General features: G+C 38.5%; 4 long non-coding RNA genes across 4 annotated transcripts; all 4 read left to right on the top strand.

Moving 5' to 3' along the window:
• The first annotated feature begins 3,802 nt into the window (after window positions 1-3,802).
• On the top strand, window positions 3,803-7,775 carry LOC127536930 (uncharacterized). The gene is made up of 3 exons (XR_007946164.1): window positions 3,803-3,951; window positions 4,826-4,885; window positions 5,062-7,775. It is a non-coding gene; the product is annotated as an uncharacterized LOC127536930 (long non-coding RNA).
• A 3,348-nt stretch (window positions 7,776-11,123) lies between these two features.
• LOC110968476 (uncharacterized) lies at window positions 11,124-13,964 on the top strand. The gene is made up of 5 exons (XR_002596881.2): window positions 11,124-11,227; window positions 11,437-11,784; window positions 11,936-12,034; window positions 13,023-13,076; window positions 13,231-13,964. It is a non-coding gene; the product is annotated as an uncharacterized LOC110968476 (long non-coding RNA).
• A 767-nt stretch (window positions 13,965-14,731) lies between these two features.
• LOC110968475 (uncharacterized) lies at window positions 14,732-16,638 on the top strand. The gene is made up of 3 exons (XR_002596880.2): window positions 14,732-14,916; window positions 16,021-16,086; window positions 16,266-16,638. It is a non-coding gene; the product is annotated as an uncharacterized LOC110968475 (long non-coding RNA).
• Window positions 16,639-18,453: 1,815 nt separating this feature from the next.
• LOC127536931 (uncharacterized) lies at window positions 18,454-23,133 on the top strand. The gene is made up of 3 exons (XR_007946166.1): window positions 18,454-18,780; window positions 22,509-22,855; window positions 23,037-23,133. It is a non-coding gene; the product is annotated as an uncharacterized LOC127536931 (long non-coding RNA).
• Window positions 23,134-23,443: the final 310 nt, after the last annotated feature.

The following is a 23,443-nucleotide window of genomic DNA, read 5'->3' as shown; positions in this document are numbered from 1 at the left end:
CTCTCAGCCATTCTTGGGTGTTTTTGGCTGTGTGTTTTGGATCGTTGTCCTGTTGGAAGACCCATGACCTGCGACTGAGACCAAGCTTTCTGACACGAGGCAGCACATTTCTCTCCAGAATGCCTTGATAGTCTTCAGATTTCATCGTACCTTGCACACTTTCAAGACATCCTGTGCCAGATGCAGCAAAGCAGCCCCAAAACATTACTGAGCCTCCTCCATGTTTCACCGTAGGGACAGTGTTCTTTTCTTCGTATGCTTGGTTTTTGAGTCTATGAACATAGAGTTGATGTGCCTTACCAAAAAGCTCCAGTTTGGTCTCATCTGTCCAAAGGACATTCTCCCAGAAGCTTTGTGGTTTGTCAACATTCATTTTTGCAAATTCCCGTCTCGCTTTTTTATGAGTTTTTTTCAGCAGTGGTGTCCTCCTTGGTCGTCTCCCATGAAGTCCACTTTGGCTCAAACAACGACGAATGGTGCGATCTGACACTGATGTACCTTGGCCTTGGAGTTCACCTTTAATTTCTTTGGAGGTTGCTCTGGGCTCTTTGGATACAATTCCAACGATCCGTCTCTTCAATTTGTCATCAATTTTCCTCTTGCGGCCACGTCCAGGGAGGTTGGCTACTGTTCCGTGGGTCTTGAACTTCTGAATAATATGAGCCACTGTTGTCACAGGAACTTCAAGCTGTTTAGAGATGGTCTTATAGCCTTTACCTTTAAGATGTTTGTCTATAATTTTTTTTCGGATGTCCTGGGACAATTCTCTCCTTCGCTTTCTGTTGTCCATGTTCAGTGTGGTACACACCTTTTCACCAAACAGCAGGGTGACTACTTGTCTCCCTTTAAATAGGCAGACTGACTGATTATGAGTTTGGAAACACCTGTGATGTCAATTAAATGACACACCTGAGTTAATCATGTCACTCTGGTCAAATAGTTTTCAATCTTTTATAGAGGTACCATCATTTTTGTCCAGGCCTGTTTCATTAGTTTGTTTTTTTAAATAATTATGTTAATCAACAATTCAAAAGTAATGGCTGTTTTTGATTATTTAATTTTCAATAAATTTTTATTTATTGTTACTTTTGTGAGTTTCAAGTGATTTCAGTGAGAATTGTGGGTTTTTCCTTCTTTAACTGAGGGGTACCAACAATTTTGTCCACGTGTGTATGTGATCAATTTTATGGTAAAAATAATAACTGAATGGCATTATGAATGCCTAGAAAGCTTGCATACATGGGCATAACCACCATCTCAGAAGTGAGGGGGACAAATTTTTCAGAGCGATTCATCATTCTCTTACATTTAATTGCACCGTCCTTAGTGGCTAAAGAACCACATAATCCCTAACAGCCACAGTACAATACCAGGGGACCAACTAGGCTAGTGCTTTAAACTATAAAGTATAAAACTTTAAACTATAAAATCTAAAGTTTTAGTGGCCAAACTCTAGTTGAGTTGACAACAATGTCCCTTGAACATCTACTGGACGAGTAGCCAAAGGTGCCAAACACTGAACATGAAATGATCAGTACTGCCTGGTTTCTCCCTGCAATAGATATCTTATTTTCAGGAAGTTATAATCTCTCCTTACCTGTAAAGACCCTACATCCTTGTCCCTGCTGCTGGCATCTGATCCATCTCCTCCCTGACTCTGCTCTTTCTGTTATGGCAATAAACATAAAAAATGTGGTAAGAAAAATTCTGAAATAGCATTAGGAAGAGTAAAAATTGCAGTAGAATTTAACCTCAAAATCACTTTAACCCATAGATACATATTTTTTTTCTCAGCCACTTATATATATTTTTTCACCTCTGCCGAGGTGACCTGCCTCTGGCTCTGACCTGCATGGTCAACATTACTGCTGGCCGCTGCCTCTGGTCCATCTCCTGTCTGACTCTGTTCTTTGTTATGGAAATAATCATTAAAAAATCTGAAAATCTAAATTCTGAGATAGAATTAGAAAGAGGAGTAAAAATAGTTGTAAATTTATACCATAGATAGCCTATTCTTTTTTCTCCTCCCCGACTCTCCTCTTTTGGGACCAAAAGACTTAAATACATGGAGAGCAATTGTGAGCACATCTTCTGCCCAGAAAAGAAAGAGGACTGGGTTTATTCCAAGAATAAACTAATTAGCAAGTAATGTAACAGAGGCAACCACATTTGAATTATTGTTAACTAGCTTAACATATTGATATATTGTCACGTTTTACCTTGTCATCATTTAGCTAACAAGTCTAACATTGTTTGCATCCAACAAGGTCACACAACTTACACGGTTTGTTTGGAAAAAACTGTGTAAAGTTTTTTGCTTCTTGCTAGCTCTGGCTGGTTTGCTAAACATTACTCCAGACACACGTTCAGCACTGCTCAGCACAGCAGCACGTCTCCTCTGGAACACCTGCGTTAGCATGCGCTCATGGTGCATTCAAAGACGGCTCGGGAAAACACGTTACTGGATGCTAATAACGGGTTTAGCTGTTGTAACGGCTGAAAAAAGTGCGGGGGACAGAGGGGACAGATGTGGAAAGTGCGGGGGACATGTCCCACGCGTACCCCGCTTCCGTTACGCCTATGCTTGCATATGTTAGTAGAAATGGGAATTATGGCCAGCCAAAGCTGACACAGGTAAAACAGCTTTAATTTACAAATGGCCAGATGGAGATCTTAAATCATGGGTAGTCGGATGAAATGTCAGACAGTGACTGCTTTCCTTTCACATTAAAAGCTCTGTTTACATCACACAATGAATGAATGAATCTGTGTCTCTCCTTGTTGTGCACTCAACAAAAATATAAACGTAACACTTTTGTTTTTGCTCCTATTATTTATGAGATGAACTCAAAGATCTAAAACTTTTTCCACATACACAATATCACCATTTCTCTCAAATATTGTTCACAAATCTGTCTAAATCTGTGATAGTGAGCACTTCTCCTTTGCTGAGATAATTCATCCCACCTCACAGGTGTGCCATATCAAGATGCTGATTAGACACCATGATTAGTGCACAGGTGTGCCTTAGACTGCCCACAATAAAAGGCATTTTTATCTGTGATTTTTACTAGTTGTTTTGTTTAATTTCACAAAACAGGGGAAAATAACTGTTACAAACTGTCTAAAAAATTTTTTTCTTTGTTTCTTTTTTACAGTTTACCTCCCTGAAACCCACAGACTCTGCAGAAATCTTTCCAGCTACATAAAAAGAACTCAGCTATTGCAAACTGAACCACACTGGGACAAAGACACATAGAAACAGTTTGAAACAATTACATTTCTATTGGACCCAACTTTTCTTGACTAAGCTCAAGTCAAGAAGTCGACCTGTGAAAGTAGGTCAGACTAACGGTTTGCAAGAGGGGAACTTCTCCATCTGCATCAATGAGCTTAAAACCTCTGAGATGAGGAGCTGTCACTGTATACAAGGAGATTACTGGCTTAAAGTAATAATAATAATAATAATAATAATAATACCATTACTTAGCACGATTAAGAGCAGCGTCCACAAAGTGCTTTGACAGTCAAAACATTCAACACAGAAAATCAAGCAAGATATAGGAGACAAATCACAGCAGTCAGTTAAAATAAATAGTAAAAATGATGGTAAATTAAATGAATAATTAGCTAGATTAACACTCATATCAAACAAGGGAAAGTGGAATTGTTTGCCAGTAGTAAGTGGATTTCTCTCTGTATGTGATCAGGGAAAGTTTTGTTAAAGCTCAGCAGCTTCCTGTTCAGCCTCTTCCTTTCCATGGTCACAAACCTCATAGGCCAAACACGTGAGAAAGGAAAAGTACATGAGCAACTGTTTCCTGTGACAGATCACATCTACTTGTCGTGAAGGCACAATGGATCCAGATCTGAAGCTAAAGATTAAGATCGGTATTTTTGTTGGGAGTTTTGTGCTTAGTCTTTTAGCCTACTGCTGCAAGATGTGTGTCGGTGAGTCCCTGTTCTGTCTGCTACTCTCCGTCTAAAGAGATGATAGATGTAATTGGGTGGTTTATTTGTCATTTAAGTTTCAGTGTTCTGTCACAACAACACACAGGACAATGCAAATAATCCTGTTGGTGCAGGTATTTAGGATAAGCAATAATTTCAACACTATGTTGCACCAGGTACAAAGACTGTTGCTTGATAGACTCTGAAGGTCCAACTCTCCATTATTCTGGTAAAAGAACATTTGTCTTGATATATATATATATATATTTATATTTACACACACACACACACACACACACACACACACACACACACACACACACACACACACACACACACACACACACACACACACACACACACATAATATGATAATTTATAATAAGTAATATAATAAGTAATAGTAATATGAAATTTAAAGGTTAATCTGTCAGTATGTGGGAGCTCTTTAATCACAGTGGTATTTTTAATACTAAAATAGAATTATTGTTGTTATCCATGAATTTTCAAATTCACTGTTTTACAAAAAAAATGGGAAAAAAGTAAAGCACATTATTATTTTTCGATTCCGATGCCAAATTGCAGTTATTTGCTTGCATTCCTGAAGAGAAAAATAAACTTTAATGGTTGTATTTTATTCTTGATTAATCTCTGACTTATTCACCAGAACCTCTGAAACTAATTAGGACTAATTAACATGTTCTGTGTCTGTTTATTAAATCGTACAGATGTGAAAATGTAACACGTCATGTCATGTGTTTAACATGCTAAGCTAATCTACCTGCTGGCTTCATGTTTAGCAGACAAACATGACCAGAATTAGTGGATTTCCAAAAAACGAGTCCTTTAGGTTGTCTTGTGTTATGTTTCCCAGCAGGTGACAGTGGTCAACCTGAGGGAGAAGATGGAGCAGCGTTACAAAGACAGCAGATAGGTAATCCATCACATTAAAGACACAAATGCTTCTTTGTGACATTTCTCTACAGTATGTGTAGACTGGATGAGCAGTATTTTTGTTGTACTTGACAAGTGACTGTTTCTTTCTCAGTGTGTTTCCTTTACCTGCAGGAGCAAACAGTAATAATTAAAAGATCTGTGATGCATTTACAGTGTAGCGGCTCCTTCTCCGTCTGCTCTGGATGTGGGATTCACACATTTGAGGACCATCAAGTTGGTGCCAGTGTTTCCCGTCAATCAGCAGATGTCGACACAGCAACCAGCACGCCTCTCAGAATGCCGCCCAAACAGTGGGATGTATTTTATATGATATTATCTGCAACTTAACAAGTTAAGGAAAATCTGGGAAAAAAGGGGGGAAAAGTGATAAAAATTATGTTGTGTTTTTCTGTGCTTCATAAACAGCTGCAGAGGTCTTTGACATTTTCCTTATTGCCTGGCAGAGTTTCACTGTATTCAAGCTGTACAGTAACTTCTGCAGGTTTACTATGTGTGACGCTTTAAAGTTGTCAACCTCGGGGCCTTTAATAAACTGTAGTTCCCGAGTCGTATCAGAGAGTATATTGGAACGCTTCTCATCAAACTTTGACAAGTCCCAATCAGAAATTTCCACGTCACAAGGGGGTGGGGCTTTGAAATATGGGGCTCAATCAGAGACTGCCACGTCATAGATGCTCCTCAGTCCTCACTGGTTGCCAGCGTTGGAATGCAGTCACTGTGTGTGATGCTCAAAAGTTATCAGCATTGAGGCCCATTAATAAACTCTGGTCCCCGATCCATATCAGAGAGCATAATGGGACACTTCTCATCGAATTTTGACAGGTTCCAATCAGAAGCCCTCCAAAAGCTCAGGCCGTTGCCTGTGACGAAGGAGGTGGATCCACTCGGGAGGCCAGCGACGGACGACACGGGGACCCTCGAGAGACCGTTTATGGATGAGATCAGGACCCTCAGAAACGTCCAGGTCACAGGGGGCGGGTCTTTGACATATGGGGGCCAATTAGAGACTTCCACGTCATAAGGCGGGCTCTAGTAATATGGTCCAATCAGAAAGCATCCTGTCATGAGGGGTGGGGCTTTGAAATATGGGGCCCAATCAGAGGCTGCCACATCATAGGTGCTCTTCAATACTCACTGGTTGCCAGCGGTGGAATCCAGTCACTGGCTGAATCCCAAACCGCCCCCTACACACTATCCCTACTAACTACCCCTTCATTTGCGCGTTCCGGCGGAGGGTCCTCCATATTAAGGGCCGTCCCACACCGCGTAGCGCGGAGGGAGAGTGGACTGTTCAGCCCTTAAATAGCGAGTCTGCATCGATGCTCACTCTGGACAACTTTTTCAGGAAGTGCAACGTCGAAATGGAGGAGGAAACAAACATATTGATGTGAGTTCCACATGCGTCCTTTATTTCTCCCACGCCTTTTTCACACTGACAGAACATCACAAAAAGAGTGGTGTAAAAAGATATATCAAAAGAAATAAATCTTCTTCTCTACTGACGTTTGATTTAATTGTGCACCCCTTGACACCTTAAAATTTGAACACAACTGACAGAATTCATTTATTCATTTCTTGGATTTGAAATGCCAGATAATAGGATTGGAAAACATGTGAGTGAAAAAAAGTGGGATGCTTTCGTCTTCTGGAAGCAGCAGCGATCCTTGTTAGTTGCAACCTGTGCCACAGCGCTACAGCCATGCACAGTAGGCGTCTTTGTGTTACCATGGCGATCACGTCTTCCGTTTTCCGGTGAGGTGACAGGGCGTCCCATTCCTGACGATCGTATTTATACCCTCCCCCTTCAGTAAGAGGTGCCCTCCACAGCTGCGAGTGTGACACTCGGTAGTGGAGGGGGAGTGTGTAGGGGGCGGTTTGGGATTCAGCCACTGTGTCCGACTCTCAAAAGTTGTTAGCCTTAACCCATAGTTCCTTGCAGCATTTCTTCTCCTGCAGCTTCTTAGGTTTACCCCCCAGCTTGGTCGTTTCCTGCTGCAGTTCAGTCATCCTTTCTTCCACCCCTGTTATGGTCCTGCTCCTGCCCTTTTTCCTCCTCTTTTCCTTCCTTTCCCCATTGTTGCCATTCTGTGTGTGTTTTGGCTTGTTTACCTCTGTTTGTCGTCTTTCCGTCCTGTCTCTCTCTCCCGGTCGCTCACCCTCTGGGTCTGCCAGCTGATTGCTGCTGTGGGCGTCAGCTGCAGTCAATCAGCCAAACTCCACTCACCTGTTCCCCTTAGCTATATAAGCTCTCTTCTTTCCCTCAGTCTCTGCCTGGTCATTGTAAGACTCTCATGTCGTCTCAGACGCTGCCCCCCCCCGGTAAACCCTTCCACCTCTGGACTATGTCAGTTTTTTTTGGACCCTTCTGCTTCCCCCCCTTTTGTGGATTCCCCCCTTGGACTGCGTTGTTTTTGGATTTGACTGCAGCCTGTTGGTTCCCTTAGTTATTATCCCCCGCCTCCACGAAGTGGAAAAGAGGGATATAGGTTTGGCCTCCGTCCGTTCGTCCGTTCGTCCGTCCGTGCGTCCGAGATGAAGGGGACAGCTTTTCTCTGAAACTATTACAGCAAGGATTACGAAAGTTACTGTGTAGCTTCACACCATGGACACCTTGATCAAGTTTGAAAATGAGACTTGTGCGATAATATTTAACAGAGTTATGGCCCTTGATCACTATTTTGGATATAGACTCATAGACATCACATGTGGCGGGGGATATTGATGACCATGTCGTCTTGTTAGTTTTCCCCCTGTGCGTGAATACCTTTAATTAGCTCTGCTATTCTCAGCTGTTTGGTTCTGCTTTGCCACCTCAGTCCTGTTTTCTGTTATGTTGTAGTTTTTGATTCTCATTTAATAAACCTCTTTTCCCCATCACCAGTTTGCCTGTCTCTTGTGTCTGTGCCTGGGTTCAACCACCCCCCTTTTCGTGACAACCCCTTTCAACAGTTCATCACAGAAAAACACAATTTGTCTTTTAAATTTAACTGTTTAAAAGCTAATTGAAAGATACTGTGGGAATGTAATTAAAGAGTTTTTACAGTCAACCTATGTGAAAATGCTTTTGGTACAACACCTCTGCATGTAACTATGTCTTACAATAAAGACACCAGAGGGAGTTTCCACCAGGTTGCAAGTGCAACTCTGCAGATGTGGTGGAAAAAATATCAACATGTGAACGAGGTGAAATGCCACCAGACTGCAACAGTACTCTGATACCCAGAAAAGTCTTTGATGCAAACTAAACTTCTCACAGAAGCGTGTAATTCAAAGTGACAGCATTTTAACAGGACAACAATATTAGTTTTTTGTTTGTTTGTTTACCACTAAAATAGAACAATATGAATATTTATTCATTAATCAGAATTTCCTTTGAATTGTATTTTGCTGTTGGAAATCATTGTTTACTTTGGGGGAAAAAATGGAGTAAGTGTGGATATAACGCAGCACCAACCTTGAAGCTTTTATCTTGAAGATGATCTTGTGGTTTGATGCTGTGTCGTCAGAAAGAGTTTGCTGTTGGCTAAGATATGAGACACAGTGAATGTGGGCAGGTTGCCAAAGACAGCTTAGATTGTATGGTCAGTTTATGCCTTAGGATAAATTGTGCTACTTTTGCTTTAGTCAGGCTGGCTGATAGTCAACTTTCAGATCAACATTTCTCAGTTTCACTGCAAGGCCCGTTGCTCCGGAAACACCAACAAGAAACCTCAGGAAGTGGTGGGGAGCAGAAAGTCATTTCAAACCATTTATACCTTTAATCTATGTTCTCAGGGTCTGATAATATTAAAATCTAAATTGAATAACAGATATTTTAAAAAATGTGATTTAACCTTTGACATGAACACTATTCAAAAATAAAACAGTTGGAGTTCTATTTGGAATGGACAACATTTACTATCCCTTTCAATAACTCCGATAACGCTGATGGTCTTGTGGTTTTGTCAACTAAAGAAGTTAATACAGCATCACCATGTCCACAGCTGTTCACACTGTAGCAGACACTGACAATGAGTGCTGACAAGTGGATTTTCCTTTTAGCCCTTTGCTTCATGTGTGCGACTTCAAATGGTAAGTCCGTTTTGAGAAATGAAAGTGAAATAAAAGTATTCTTTTCTTAAAATTAACAAAACACTTATCTGACTCAATATTTTGTAATATATCTGTACATTATGTGGTCGCTGTGGCTTATCTTTGAGTTGTAGTGGTTGGATGTTTGAATTTGAAATACTGAAAATTTCCCATCTGTTGAAAACGAGTGTATGCAGAGTATTTGGACACTTCTTTTATCCGCAAACTTCCATAAATTTCACAAGATTATTTCCTAAAATGTCAGATAAATTCATTGAAGCAGAAAAACAAATTTAGCACCAGTCTAAACTAAATATCTTCTTAAACAAAAAGATGAAAGTTCTCAATACACAGGACTTAAAGCACATTTGGACAAGTTGTGATTATTCAACTTAGAGAAGCCTATCAGCCGTTAATGGCATGAACACTGTCCACCTGTGAAATTCAGGGACATAAAATGTCATACATGCACTACAACTTAGTTTGGAACAGGTTAGTCAAAGACAAATGCAACTCTGGCAAAGACATGCGATACGAGCTCCGTGAAAAGATCAGGAACTGTTCAACGCACAAAAAGACTAGGAAATCCAGCAACAGACTGGATAAAACAGCTATGACTAAATCAATCAAAGAACATGCACAGAATAAAAGCAGCTTTTGGAGATGTGTTACTTTGGAATTCATCCAGGTGTAATGTGCATGAGTTTGATAGTATGTGGAGAAAATCAGCAAAACAAGTCTGGTGAAGGTGATATGCGTGGAGCTGTAATTTCTTTGGTGTGGGAGAACTTGTTTTTGTTAGATTCATCAGATGTTATCATGACCGTTTGGAGTGAACAGTGCATCTATGGGAGGCCAGAAACACTGAACCACTCACTTAACAATTTCCCAGAAAGGCGCTGATTCAATGTTGTACCAAAAGTGATGGACTAAATACTCAGCAAATGGCAAATGTATCTGGGATCTTTAAACATTTACCCTTAAAGCCAAACATTTTTTTTTTCTGTGAAACATTGTGCTTTGCAAATGTGCTTGCCCTATTTTCTTTCAAAATAAAAAATATTAGACTCATTCCGTATCAACTCAGAGAGATTAGGGGAGGTCTTGACCATCTCAGAATCTGTAGAAACTTTGTAAGACTGATCTTCGGCATCTGAAACAGACATCTGACTTTTTTTTTCTTTGCAGAAATTCCAACATTTTCATAATTGTTCAGCCAGTGGAAATTTTCAGTATATCATGCGCAAGATGGAAATTGTATGAGATGTTGCTTTCAGATGTTCATAATCTCCTGAAGAATTTGTCCGAGAATCTTCAAATTTTTCTGACGAATGGAGGAAATCCAGCAGATACTAGCTATCAATGTTCAAAAATACCAGTAAAGTGGATTGTCAAAAAGTTATGAAAGATGTATCTCTGAGACATAACATCGATTTGATCACTTTTGTTGTAAGAATAACTGAATGACATTATGAATGCTTAGAAAGCTTTTATATGTTGGTGGAATTGGGAGTTATGACCAACCAAAGCTGACACAGGTAAAACAGTTTTTAATTTAAAAACGGCCAGATGGAGATCGTGAATCATGGGTAGGCTGATGAAATTTGGGACAGTAAGAGATGGAAGTATCATCTACGTGTGCAAAGTTTCATTATCCTTCCATGTTGTCTTCATGCTAAAATATTTCATCATGTAGAAGCAAATATTTCTGTGTGTGTGTGTGTGTGTGCGCGTGTGTGTGCTTGCGTGCGTGCGTGCGTGCATGCATGCGTGTGTGTGTTTCCAAGAAGTGACTGAAGCAGGGTGACTACTTTCCTTTCACATTAAAAGCTCTGTTTACGTCACACAATGAATGAATGAATCAATGGCTACGTTTATATGCAGTCAAAACCCCTTTCTTAACCGGAATATTAGCAATAACCCGGTTGCGTACGGCCATGTACACACCCGCAAAAACCCGAATAAGACCCCTGGGTTACTCCTTTTCTAACCCGAATATCTCGTCATATAAACGCGCATCGGAATATCCCCATAGAAAGAAACATTAATTTGCGTTCTGCGCATGTTTCATCCGAAAGGAATCTTGGTCTTTTGAGTACGGCAACTACTTGTATGCCGCGTCTGGCGCGCGACCCACCGGAAATGCACAAGGAGAGGTAAACAGACATGGTGAAACCCACACGTAGCACTACAGCGCCACACAGCATCAGCACAGCGTCACACAACAGGAGTAACTCTGTCTGTTTAGGTATGTAAACGGGTTATTCCAAATGTTTCAGAAACCGGAATATTGACCTTAACCCGAATATCGATGGCATATAAACGTAGTCACTGTCTCTCTTTGTTTTATCTACATCACCATAGAGTTTAGATCCAAACATCAAAAATGACGAGACTGTCAAAGACTGAAAACTTAATTTTTTATCTCTATTTTATTTTCCATTTTTCTCCTTTAAGATGAGCGTTTAAACAAAGAAGAAGATGTCTTGTGGGATAGTCAATGTGAACCACGGTCACTCATCAGGGCTCCTCTGGGTTCGTCTGTGTTCCTACCGTGCAACATATCAACAAGTAGCCAAAACTGGGTGACATGGACCCACAATGACGAGGCAGACCTGGCAAAGCTCTACTTTGACGGGCGCGTCAACTTCCTGGACCCCAGAGATGGCAGAGTGAAAGCTTTTCCAAACCAGATCTTAGGGAGGGACTTCTCCATCCGCATCGATGAGCTTTACACCTCTGACCTGGGCAACTATTACTGCATACAGGGAGATTACTGTCAAAAAGTGGAGTTGTGTGCTGACAGTAAGTGGATTTCTTTTTGTATGTGTTCAGCTAAAGTTTTGTTGAAGCTCAGCAGCATCCTGTGTGTCCTTTCCATGGGCCAAACACAAGAGAAACTGCAAGTAAATACATAACTGTGTCCTGTGACAAACCACATCCACTTATTGTGCAGGTCCACAGAGCAAACAGATGAGGCTACTGATTGTCATCAGTGTTGCTGCTCTCAGTTTTCTGAGTGTTGGTGGATACTACTTCTGCAAGAGACGCATAGGTAAGGACCTGTTCTGTCTGCTAGTCTCAGGCCATACAGATGATAGATGTAACTGGGCGGTTTATTAGTCATTTAACAGTTTCAATGCTCTGTCACAACAACACATAGGTGAATGCAAACAATCCTGGTGGTGCAGGTATTGAGGGTTAACGATGATGTTCCATCAGTTACATTAAGACTGTCGCTTGACAGACTCTCAACTCCAAATCTTGAGTTCTCATTAATGAATGTTTGTCTTGATATGTATTTATTTTTTGTGTGTGCAACAGATCTAAATAGTAGAATTCTCGTAAGAAAATCTCATACCTTAGTTAGACTATGTTTTAATTGTACTACTGTTTTTAAGTATTAGTGTTCCCTAGACTGATAATCTAAGTTAATTAAAATTTCAATAAATTTATACAAAAAATAAATAACCAAATCCCAGTCTGAACTGAATGAGAAAGCTCCTGCACTCTGACTCTGTTACTGTTAGAATATTTTTGCCTAGACCTGTCAACAAACCATTGACAAAATTACTGCAAAACCTCCATTTTCATCTCATGATCTATACGTTGCTGCATCTCTCTACCTGACATAATACTGTAAGGTCTTAAACTTATATGTGAAATGGACTGATGTGACTTATCTTGTGAACTGATGCTTTAAATATACAACTAAAATAAATCAAACTGAATTTTTAACTTGCCAACAAGCAGCTCCTGCAAAACCTGCTAATTTAGACAATGTTACAATGTTACCTTGGGATAACCAAGCATTTGTCCAAGGGTTCCAAAAAAATCTCTAAAGCTAATTGAGACTAGCTAGCTTCTTCTGTATCTGCTTATTAAATTGTACAAAATGTGAAATGTAACAAATCATGTCATGTATTTAGCGTGCTAAGCTAAGCTAGCTAGCTGCTGGCTTCATGTTTATCCGACAAACGTGACCAGAATTAGTACATTTCCGAAAATGCAAAGCAAGTTGTTTTTTTTTTAATGTTTCCCAGCAGTTGCCAGAGCTCCACTGAGGGAACATGCAGTAGTACATGAACAGCAGACAGGTAATCCATTCTATTAACAGCATAAATGCTTCCTCATTATGAGCAGTATTTTAGTTTTATGTTCTATTTTACAAGTGACTGTGCTACTTCCTCAGTGTGTTTACCTGAAGGAGCAAACAATGATAATCTTGTTTTTGCTACATTCATACTGTAGTATCAACCATCTATGCCTGACTTAAGACAAACAACCAGCAGATTTCCCTCCCTCTGCTCTGGATCTGAAATTCACACATTTGAGGACCATCAAGCTGGTACCAGGGTTTCCCTTTAATCAACAGATGTCCTCCGAGGCTGACACAGCAACCAACCTGCAGCACCGCCTTCCAAAACAGTGGATTCATGTTTTAAAGAGGCCAAAAAGTTACATTTTCAACCAATGGACAAATAATATGTATTAAAATAACATATTCTGGGGGGAAAAAAATATAAAAAATAAATACAGTGAAGAAATACTATCAAAAAAGGTTTAAAAACTACTAATATCTGTAAAGGTGTGTTTTTTTAAGCAGGTTTATATACAGTAAAACAACGTAATTCCTCATATTACAGAAGAACACATTTTCATTTGTAATAATGCAAATTTTTGATGAAGATATTGTGTAAAATTTTGGCCAGTTTTCTGTCTGCTTGGATGTTTGTTTATAATCAGAAATTAAATTGATTTTTTTTCCTTTCTGTGATTTTACTGGATATTATCTGCAATTTAACAACACAAGCCAGTTCTGTTCAATAACAGTTCTAAAAAAAAGGTATTACTTTAGACCCAACTGTACAGCAAACATCTGTAAAATTATGACATATTTTGTTGATTTAGATACAGTAGAAATTGTGTAATTTTACAACCAAATGTAAAAGAACAAATTACCATGTGCAAAAATAAAACTTTTGATGTGGACGTTTTTGAGAGTTGGGGCTTATTGTTGTTCTTTTTCACGAGTAAATTCAAACATTTTTATCTGTGATTTTTACTAGTTACTTTGTGCAATTTAACAAAACAGCGAAAATAACTGTTACAAACTGTCTAAAAAATGTTTTTTTGTTTGTTTCTTTTTACAGTTTACCTCCCTGAAACCCACAGACTCTGCAGAAATCTTTACAGCCACTTTAAAAGAACTCAACTATTGCAAACTGAACCACACTGGGACAAAGACAAATAGAAACAGTTTGAAACAATTACATTTCTATTGGACCCAACTTTTCTTGACTAAGCTCAAGTCAAGAAGTCGACCTGTGAAAGTAGGTCAGACTAACGGTTTGCAAGAGGGGAACTTCTCCATCTGCATCAATGAGCTTAAAACCTCTGAGATGAGGAACTATCACTGTATACAAGGAGATTACTGGCTTCAAGTAATAATAATAATAATAATAATAATACCATTACTTAGCACCATTAAGAACAGTGTCCACAAAGTGCTTTGACAGTCAAAACATTCAACACAGAAAATCAAGCAAGATATAGGAGACAAATCACAGCAGTCAGTTAAAATAAATAGTAAAAATGATGGTAAATTAAATGAATAATTAGCTAGATTGGGACTCATATCAAACAAGGGAAAGTGAAGTTGTTTGCCGATGGCAAGTGGATTTCTCTCTGTATGTAATCAGGGAAAGTTTTGTTAAAGCTCAGCAGCTTCCTGTTCAGCCTCTTCCTTTCCATGGTCACAAACCTCATAGGCCAAACACGTGAGAAAGGAAAAGTACATGAGCAACTGTTTCCTGTCACAAACCTTATCTACTTATCGTGAAGGCACAATGTATGAAGCGCTGAGGCTAATTAAGATCGTTGTTGGTGTTATGTCTTTGGTCCTGAGTATTTTAGCCTGCTGCAGCAAATGTGCAGGTGAGTACCTGTTCTGTCTGCTACTCTCCATCTATAGAGATGATAGATGTAACTGGGTGGTTTATTTGTCATTTAAGTTTCAGTTTTCTGTCAGAACAGCACACAGAACAACGCGTATCATCCTGCTGGTGCCGGTATTTAAAATAAGCAATAATTTCATGTTGCACCAGTTACATTAAGACTGTTGATTGATAGACTGTCAAGCTCCAAATCTCTGTTATTCTGGTTAAACAATGTTTGTCTTGATATGTATTTTTTAATGTGTGCAACAGATTTATATAATGGAGTTTCCATAGCAACAATAGATCTTTCACATATAAGGACTGTATATACCATACACACTAGCAGTCAAAAGTTTGGTCACACCTTCTCAGTCAGTGCTTTTTATTTATTTGTATTATTTATTATTAATACTGAAGATTAACATTTTTTTTATTTAAAACATAATTTCATATTTATTCATTTGTAGTTTTGATGCCTTCAGTATTAATGTACAATGTATAAAATAATCAAATAAAAGACACTGAATGAGACATAACTTTTGACTGCCAGTGAGATGCCTAATAATAATAATAATAATAATACTAACAATAGTGATACACTTTATTTAAAGACGCCTTTCAAAACACTCAAGGACACTGTACAAAGTAAACAGAGTTAAAAAACAATAATAATGAGAAATTTAAAGGTTAATCTGTCAGTATGTGGGAGCTCTTTAATCAAAATGATATTTTTAATACTGAAACAGAATTATTGTTATTATCCATGAATTATCAAATGTACAGTTTTACAAAAAAAAGAAAAATAGTACAGTACATTATTTTTTTTATTTCTGAAGAGAAAAATAAACTTTAATGGTTGTATTTTATTCTTGAATAATCTCTGACTTATTCACCAGAACCTCTGAAACTAATTAGGACTAATTAACATGTTCTGTGTCTGTTTATTAAATCATACAAATGTGAAAATGTAACACGTCTTGTAATGTGTTTAACATGCTAAGCTAATCTACCTGCTGGCTTCATGTTTAGCAGACAAACATGACCAGAATTAGTGGATTTCCAAAAAACGAGTCCTTTAGGTTGCCTTGTGTTGTTTTCCCAGAAGATGAAAGTGATCAACCTGAGAGAGAAGATAGAGAGAGAGCAGCATTACAAAGACAGCAGATAGGTAATCCATCACATTAAAGACACAAATGCTTCTTTGTGACATTTCTCTACAGTATGTGTAGACTGGATGAGCAGTATTTTTGTTGTACTTGACAAGTGACTGTTTTTTTTTTCTCAGTGTGGTTCCTTTACCTGCAGGAGCAAACAGTAATAATTAAAAGATCTGTGATGCATTTACAGTGTAGCGGCTCTTCCTCCGTCTGCTCTGGATGTGGGATTCACACATTTGAGGACCATCAGCTGGTACCAGTGTTTCCCTTCAATCAACAGATGTCGACACAGCAACCAGCACGCCTCTCAGAATGCCGCCCAAACAGTGGGATGTATTTTATATGATATTATCTGCAACTTAACACAACAATCTGTAAACCAACAACAGCAAAAAATAAAAATAAAAAACTCTTCTGAAAATCAGTCATCATTTTTCTGTGGTTAAACAGCATTCATCTGTAAAATAATTACATAATTTGAGGATTCAGATAGAATAAAAATGGTGCTATTTTACAGTCAAATGTCAAAGAACAAATTACCCCTTATAAAAATAAAGATTTTGATGTTTGTGACAGTTTTGGGCAGTTTTTTTCTGAGGGACTCAAGGTTATGTTGCATTATAACACGATCGATGTCTTTCACTTCACCTGTCAGTGGTCAGAATGTTGTGGGTGATCGGTGTAAGTTCAGTTACCTCGACTGTTTATTGTTCACATTTCTATGCCTAAAGTGTGTAGATTCCAATTACCTAGCTTTTCATAAAGAAGTTTGGTTGTTGCTAGAGGTACGGACCCGTATCCGTAGTCCACAGGCTACGGGCACTTGCCATTTACCAATCAGATGCGCAAGATCTTGTCACGTGACTCCCGGTAGACGCTAGCGGTACGGACCGTAGCATCGGTATTACAGGTACGGACCCTAAACCTGACCCTAACACTAACCCTAACCTTAACCTTTGCTTACCTTTCAACAGTTTGCAGTGGTTAGCAGCTTCTTGACTCGCGAGACTCGCGTACGGGTCCGTATCTGTCTGGCAAATGGAAAGTGCCGTATCCGGGTCGTATCTGTAGACACTACCAAGAAGTTTCCTCTTTAAAATCTGCTCTGAATCACTGTTTGACTGAGAATCAAAAGGAGCTTCACCTGCAGTGTTGTTATAATATTGTTAAATTGGTTAGTCGCAAGCTGATTGTAAGTTAGGTTACATAAACATTCCATATAAGCATTTTTCAGTCAATTTTAACATGTATTTTCCCAACATATACAGACAACTATGTTTGTTTGTTTATGTCTGTCAGAACTTTGTTGCATGGTCACAGGCAGTTTTACTCACAGTAGACCAAAAGATGTTTGACTCTTTTATGGATGTGCAAAGAAATACACAGCTTTAAACAAAGTAATAAATTATGAAATGGCAGTATCGGTTCCAGTACAACAGAGGATAGATCAAAGTGATGCTCCTTAAGTCTCAGACATCTCAGTATGAAGTCAGTTTGATTGTTTCTATGACATTTCTAAACTTAGTCTCACTTTACGAGCCCAGTCTGTAGAACATGAAGGCTGCACCACATCATCATTCTGTTGTAGGAGAGAGCTACGTTTTGGTTTGTTTGTCTCTTTAAACAGATGATCGTCATTGTGGGTGGAGCTAAGCAGAGCTTTGTCTCTGGGAGGTTTTTATGTCCACGATTATAAAACAAAGGAATTGGTGGCTCTTTAAATCAGGATAATAAACTGAGTAACTGTCTCAGGTGTACTTGCATAAACTGGTTTTGATTACATAATATAACAAGGTCTTAGATGCAAATCATACTTTTCACAAAAGCATCTAACGTGACAGTTTTAAGTGACAGCATTTTCACACTGCAGGTGGTCACAGTAAATTTCAGCAGCTCAACAATATCAAAAAGGCAAGAAAATAAAAGATTAAACAATTTTAACATTTAATCAGAATTGTCCTTAATACACATTTTGTTGTTAAAATTGATTACTTGGACTGAATGTATGCAGTGAATGAAAGCAGCTTCTGCTTTGAAGCCTTTTAAACTGATTTTGTGGTTTGGTTTTGTGTGATTGCTGTTTACCAAGTTATCACAATGTAGAAACACAAAGAATGTGGGCTGTGTACCACAGAAAATTTTGGTTTTATCCATTCTCAATACACCGCTTTATCCTCACTAGGGTCGTGGGATTTTGGTTTTATGTTAGTCAAAAATAAAATCTTTATTTAAAATGTGCTTCTTTTCTTTTAGTGTGGCTGATAATCACCTTTGACATTTACATTTCTCAGTTTCACTGCAAGGCCCCTTGCACCGGAAAGAACAGCAGCAGCGAACATAAGCAGGAAGTGGTCTGCAGCAGATAGTCATGTCAGGTCCTTTCAGGTCCGTTGTACCTTCCATCTACATGCTCAACGTGTAGAGTGAAGGTGAAAAGCATGAGAATTATTTGAATGTAATCTTTGACATGATCAGAAGAAAATAGTTTTGGTTAAAGTTTGGTTGATTTTCATATGAAAGACACTGGAGGATTTCCTGAAACAACTAAGCAGACTCTGGCGGTCTTGTGATTTCGTCCCTTGACGCTCTGAGAAGTTACCACAGTATCACCATACAGCTGTTCACACTGTACCAGATGCTGACGATGAGTGCTGGCAGGTGGATTTTCCTCTTAGCCCTGTGCTTCACGCATGTGGATTCAAAAAGTAAGTCCCTTGGTGAAATTAAAGCATAAAAATATATTAGATGTATATAAAAATGTTTGCTTAAAGTTATCAGTGATTTTTTTGATTTGATATAAATAAAATAATATAAAAATTCTGATTTAAAATGTAGTGAATGCTAATTGTTCATGCGGTTACACTGTCAGGTGCAACTGTATGAAATTCAGCAACATTAACTTTATTCATCCACTATGGCATAGTTTGAACAGGTTAATTAAAGGCAAAAAAATATTACAGTGACGAGCAACACCGTAGCTCAGTGAAAAGATCAAGCGTGGCTTTGACGTAAATCTCACAGTGTGGGTCAGTTTAACTGGCTGAAACATGGAGGAAGCGTTTAAATTTTTACTTTGACAGAAACTAGTTGATTCCATGTCCAGACATTGCTAAAGGACGGCAAACTAAATACACTGTGTCCGCTTTCCTTCATTTTTAACTGTATATCTGTTATTTAATCTTTTAAAACCCAACAAACTTCCTATTTTAGTGAAATGTGCTTATGCCATGTTCATTCAAAATAAATTCAATTTATTTTGATATTTTGTCATTACATCAAATAAAATTCATACATTTCAATGATCGCTGAAGTGCCAGAATATTTTTGGTGCCATTGTATTGGAGCCTATGATATTGTCAGTGTAATGACAAGATGTATTTAATGCTACACATTTATCCTTCACACATACCATCAATGAACTAATATTGTAATATGGAGCTAATTTTTAAGAATCAGTGGGCAGAAAATAATGGAAGAGCGGGGAATAAAGCTGGAAAAGGCAAAAAATACTCAAAAATGTGTGTGTGTGTGTGTGTGTACACACACACACACACACACATATATATATATATATATATATATATATATATATATATATATATTATATTTTTAACGCTAATATATAAATATTTTGATTATCCGTGAATTTTCAAATTTGCTGTTTTACAAAGCAAGGAGGAATAAATAGTAAAGCACATTATTATTTTTTGTTTGAGAAGCCAAATTACAGTTATTTGCTTTCATTCCTGAAAAAAAAACTTTTAGTGGTTATACAATATTCTTGATTAATTTCTGACTTCTCAGAGAATTCCAGTGTGCTGGCTCAAATTTGGGAATAAAAATATAAATTAAACTTGGAATTTGTGACACCTGTTCAAAAGAGTGAATCGTAGGGAACTCACTGAGACAGACAGAATCTGAATTAAAGCATTTCATGATGCTGGATGGTCTTTGAGATAAGAAGGGCAAGATGTAAATTATTCTCACAGTATGGCCAAGTATGCCGCGGACTCCATTGCAGAGACTGGTACATACAAAATGTGCCAAGAAAGAGCTCAAAAGCGAAAACTAACTGAAGCAGATGTCAGACACCTCAATAGTTGTAGTAGTGGAAAGACCACTGCTGATCTTCAGTCAGAGATTAATGCTCCTAGATCAGAATGACCATAAGCAGATGGCTGAAGGAACGAGGTTTAAAGGGAAGAATAGCTGCTAAGAAGCCATTATTGAGGCCTCCAAACATCCAAACATACCTAGAATCTGCCAGGGAGCACAAACACTGGACTGTAGATGACTGGTACTGTGGATGGCTGAGTCCAGGTTTGAACTCTTCGGTCAACACTGTTGTGTTCATGTCTGAAGAAAAGCTGGAAAATGTTTTGAAGTCAGATGCATTACACACACAGTGAAACACAGTGGAGATTCCATTCTGGTATGGGGTTCCATTTGTGGAAATGGCATGAGCAAATCAGTTAAAATGGATGGTAATATGAAAGAGAAGGTCAACCACAACACCTCAGTGCATCATGGAATCCCTTCTGGATTGAACCTGATTAGTCATGGGTTCATACACCAAGAAGACAATGACCTCAAACATACCTCAAAGCTGTGCAGAGACTACTTGACTAAGAAAAAGGAATCTGGAGTACTGGAACTGATGGACTGGCCAAGTCCAAGTCCAGACTTGAATCCTACTAAACAGATCTGGAATTAATTGAATTCAGAAATAGATCCCACGAAAGTTTCACCCAAAGCAAGTCTCTGGGAACAGCTAGAAGCTATTTGGAGCTCAATAACAAAAGAGACTCTGGAAAAGTACATAAAAACAATGACAGCAAGAATACAAGCTGTTATCAGGTCCAAAGGAGGTCATACAAAACATTAATATTTGTGGTTAATATATGTGAATACAGACTATATAGTTGTTCCAATCTATATGCAATGTAGTAGGAAATCTTTCTATTTTGGAGGTGCATAAGACTTTGACCTAGTAGGCTGAGTTTTGTGTGTAAACCAATGGTTTATTTTCACTCATTTTTTACTAACTCTGTGGTTAGGTTTAGACACCAAAACCGCCCGCTGAACTTTAGAAAAATAGCATGGTTTTGATAAAAGCTTGACCCTTTCATTACATCAGTTGGAAGTTTCTCCTTGATTTTCTGTTTTACCAGGATAATGAGTTCCATCCTTTTTTAACGTGCTTTTTTTTTCTCTGACATGGAGCAATAGCAAAGCAATAAAATAAATACCAAAACGTATTTGTGATACATCACAAACAAATGTTATGGGGTGCAACATGTTTCCCTCAAAACGTAATTGTGAATGGAGTTTAGTTGGATTTAAGCGTAATTCTGTGGAGACTGGGCTGCCCACACTCACTGTAGGATTTGTTGCTGCTTGTAGTATCGTATACGATCTAAAGTCTGAAAACGGAGCAAAGAGAAGGTTGAGAAGCCTCGTTTCATCTCAGACCACTTGATGGAGTTTACTAAAAAGTTAAGAATCTTTGCTTAATGTTGCCAAAAAATAAAAAAATAATGAAATAAGATAAAATAAAAAACAATGGTCTGCCTCAGCTTTAATGTGAGAATAAGCTAATTCATTTTCATCATTTGCTTAATATTTCTCTCGCCTTTTTTGCATAGTTGTTCAAATAATCATCCACTGAATTTATTAAATGTATTTTTAGTTTTTAGTTTATTCAGTTTATTCACACATCATCCAGGGAGTACAATACATTGTATATACAACAAATATTTTCTTATACAATTGGATGTGTGAAAAGGGTCACCCCAAGGAAGCTTTTCCATAGATATAGGATATTGGCCAGATACCCTATAATATGGACAATATACAAATGGACAATAGACACACAATCAATAGAAATTAATAGAAACAATAAGATGCAAGTATTCATACAGCTATTAATCGGTACATTGAACATATATTGCTTGGAGTTGAATTTTTAGTTTTTTCTTGAAGATGGAAATGTAATGCAATGTTTTTTGTGTTTCATCAAGCTCGTTCCAAATCTGTAGTCCTCTGCACACTATGCTAAACTTGTACATTTTAGGCTTCGTTTTTTTCCAGTGATTAGATTTTTATTCCTGGTGGTATAGGTGTGTCTAGGAGCACAGATTGGGATGAAGTCGCATAGTTTTTGGTGTAGTTTGTGGACAGTCTGGTACATTACACAGGCATTCTGAAAGTAATTGTACTCACTTAGCCTCAGAAGGTTATAGCGGTGGAAATAATTTTAGTGGGAGCGTTAAATTCAGACCATGTTAAGGCGCGTATGATTTTTTTCAATCCTTACAGTTCATTTAAGAGTTTTGAATACCCCCAAAAGAGTTTGTACTGTTTGCACTCTTTGTTACTTGGACAAGCTATTAGTGACCTAAACTTGTCCTCCATTCTCTCTCTTCTCATTAAGATGAGCGTTTAAACAAAGAAGAAGATGTCTTGTGGGATAGTCAATGTGAACCACGGTCACTCATCAGGGCTCCTCTGGGTTCGTCTGTGTTCCTACCGTGCAACATATCAACAAGTAGCCAAAACTGGGTGACATGGACCCACAATGACGAGGCAGACCTGGCAAAGCTCTACTTTGACGGCGCGTCAACTTCCTGGACCCCAGAGATGGCAGAGTGAAAGTTTTTCCAAACCAGATCTTAGGGAGGGACTTCTCCATCCGCATCGATGAGCTTTACACCTCTGACCTGGGCAACTATTACTGCATACAGGGAGATTACTGTCAAAAAGTGGAGTTGTGTGCTGATGGTAAGTGGATTTCTTTTTGTATGTGTTCAGCTAAAGTTTTGTTGAAGCTCAGCAGCAGCCGGTGCAGCGACATGCAGTCTTTTCCTTTCAATGGTCACAAACCTCATCTGACAAACACATGAAAAAGGACAAGTAAATAGCAACTGTTTCCTGTGACAAACCACATCCACTTATCGTGCAGGTACACTGAGCACGGAGATGTTGCTACTGATTTTCATCAGTGCTGGGGTGGCTGCGCTCATCCTGCTAAGTGTTGCTGGATACTTCTGCTGCAAGAATGTGTCGGTGAGGACCTGTTCTGTCTGCTACTGTCAGCCCATAGAGATGATAGATGTAAGCTGGACATTCATTTAACAATTTGTTTCTGTTTCAGTGCCCTGCCACAATAAAACCCAAGACAATGCAAACAATCCTGTCAATGCAGGTATTGAGGGTAAGCAATAATTTCAACATTACACCAGTTTATGGTAGCAGTTTATGGTAGCAGTTTATGTTGCATAACACACACTGGAGCACAGGAACATACAGTATTAGGTTACCATTTTTTTTAAACTACACATTCACAGAAACTAACCTCAGCTGATCCTA

This window comes from Acanthochromis polyacanthus, chromosome 13, assembly GCF_021347895.1.
Source record: "Acanthochromis polyacanthus isolate Apoly-LR-REF ecotype Palm Island chromosome 13, KAUST_Apoly_ChrSc, whole genome shotgun sequence".
NCBI lineage: Eukaryota > Metazoa > Chordata > Actinopteri > Pomacentridae > Acanthochromis > Acanthochromis polyacanthus.
This window is presented reverse-complemented; position numbering and strand designations above follow the sequence as displayed.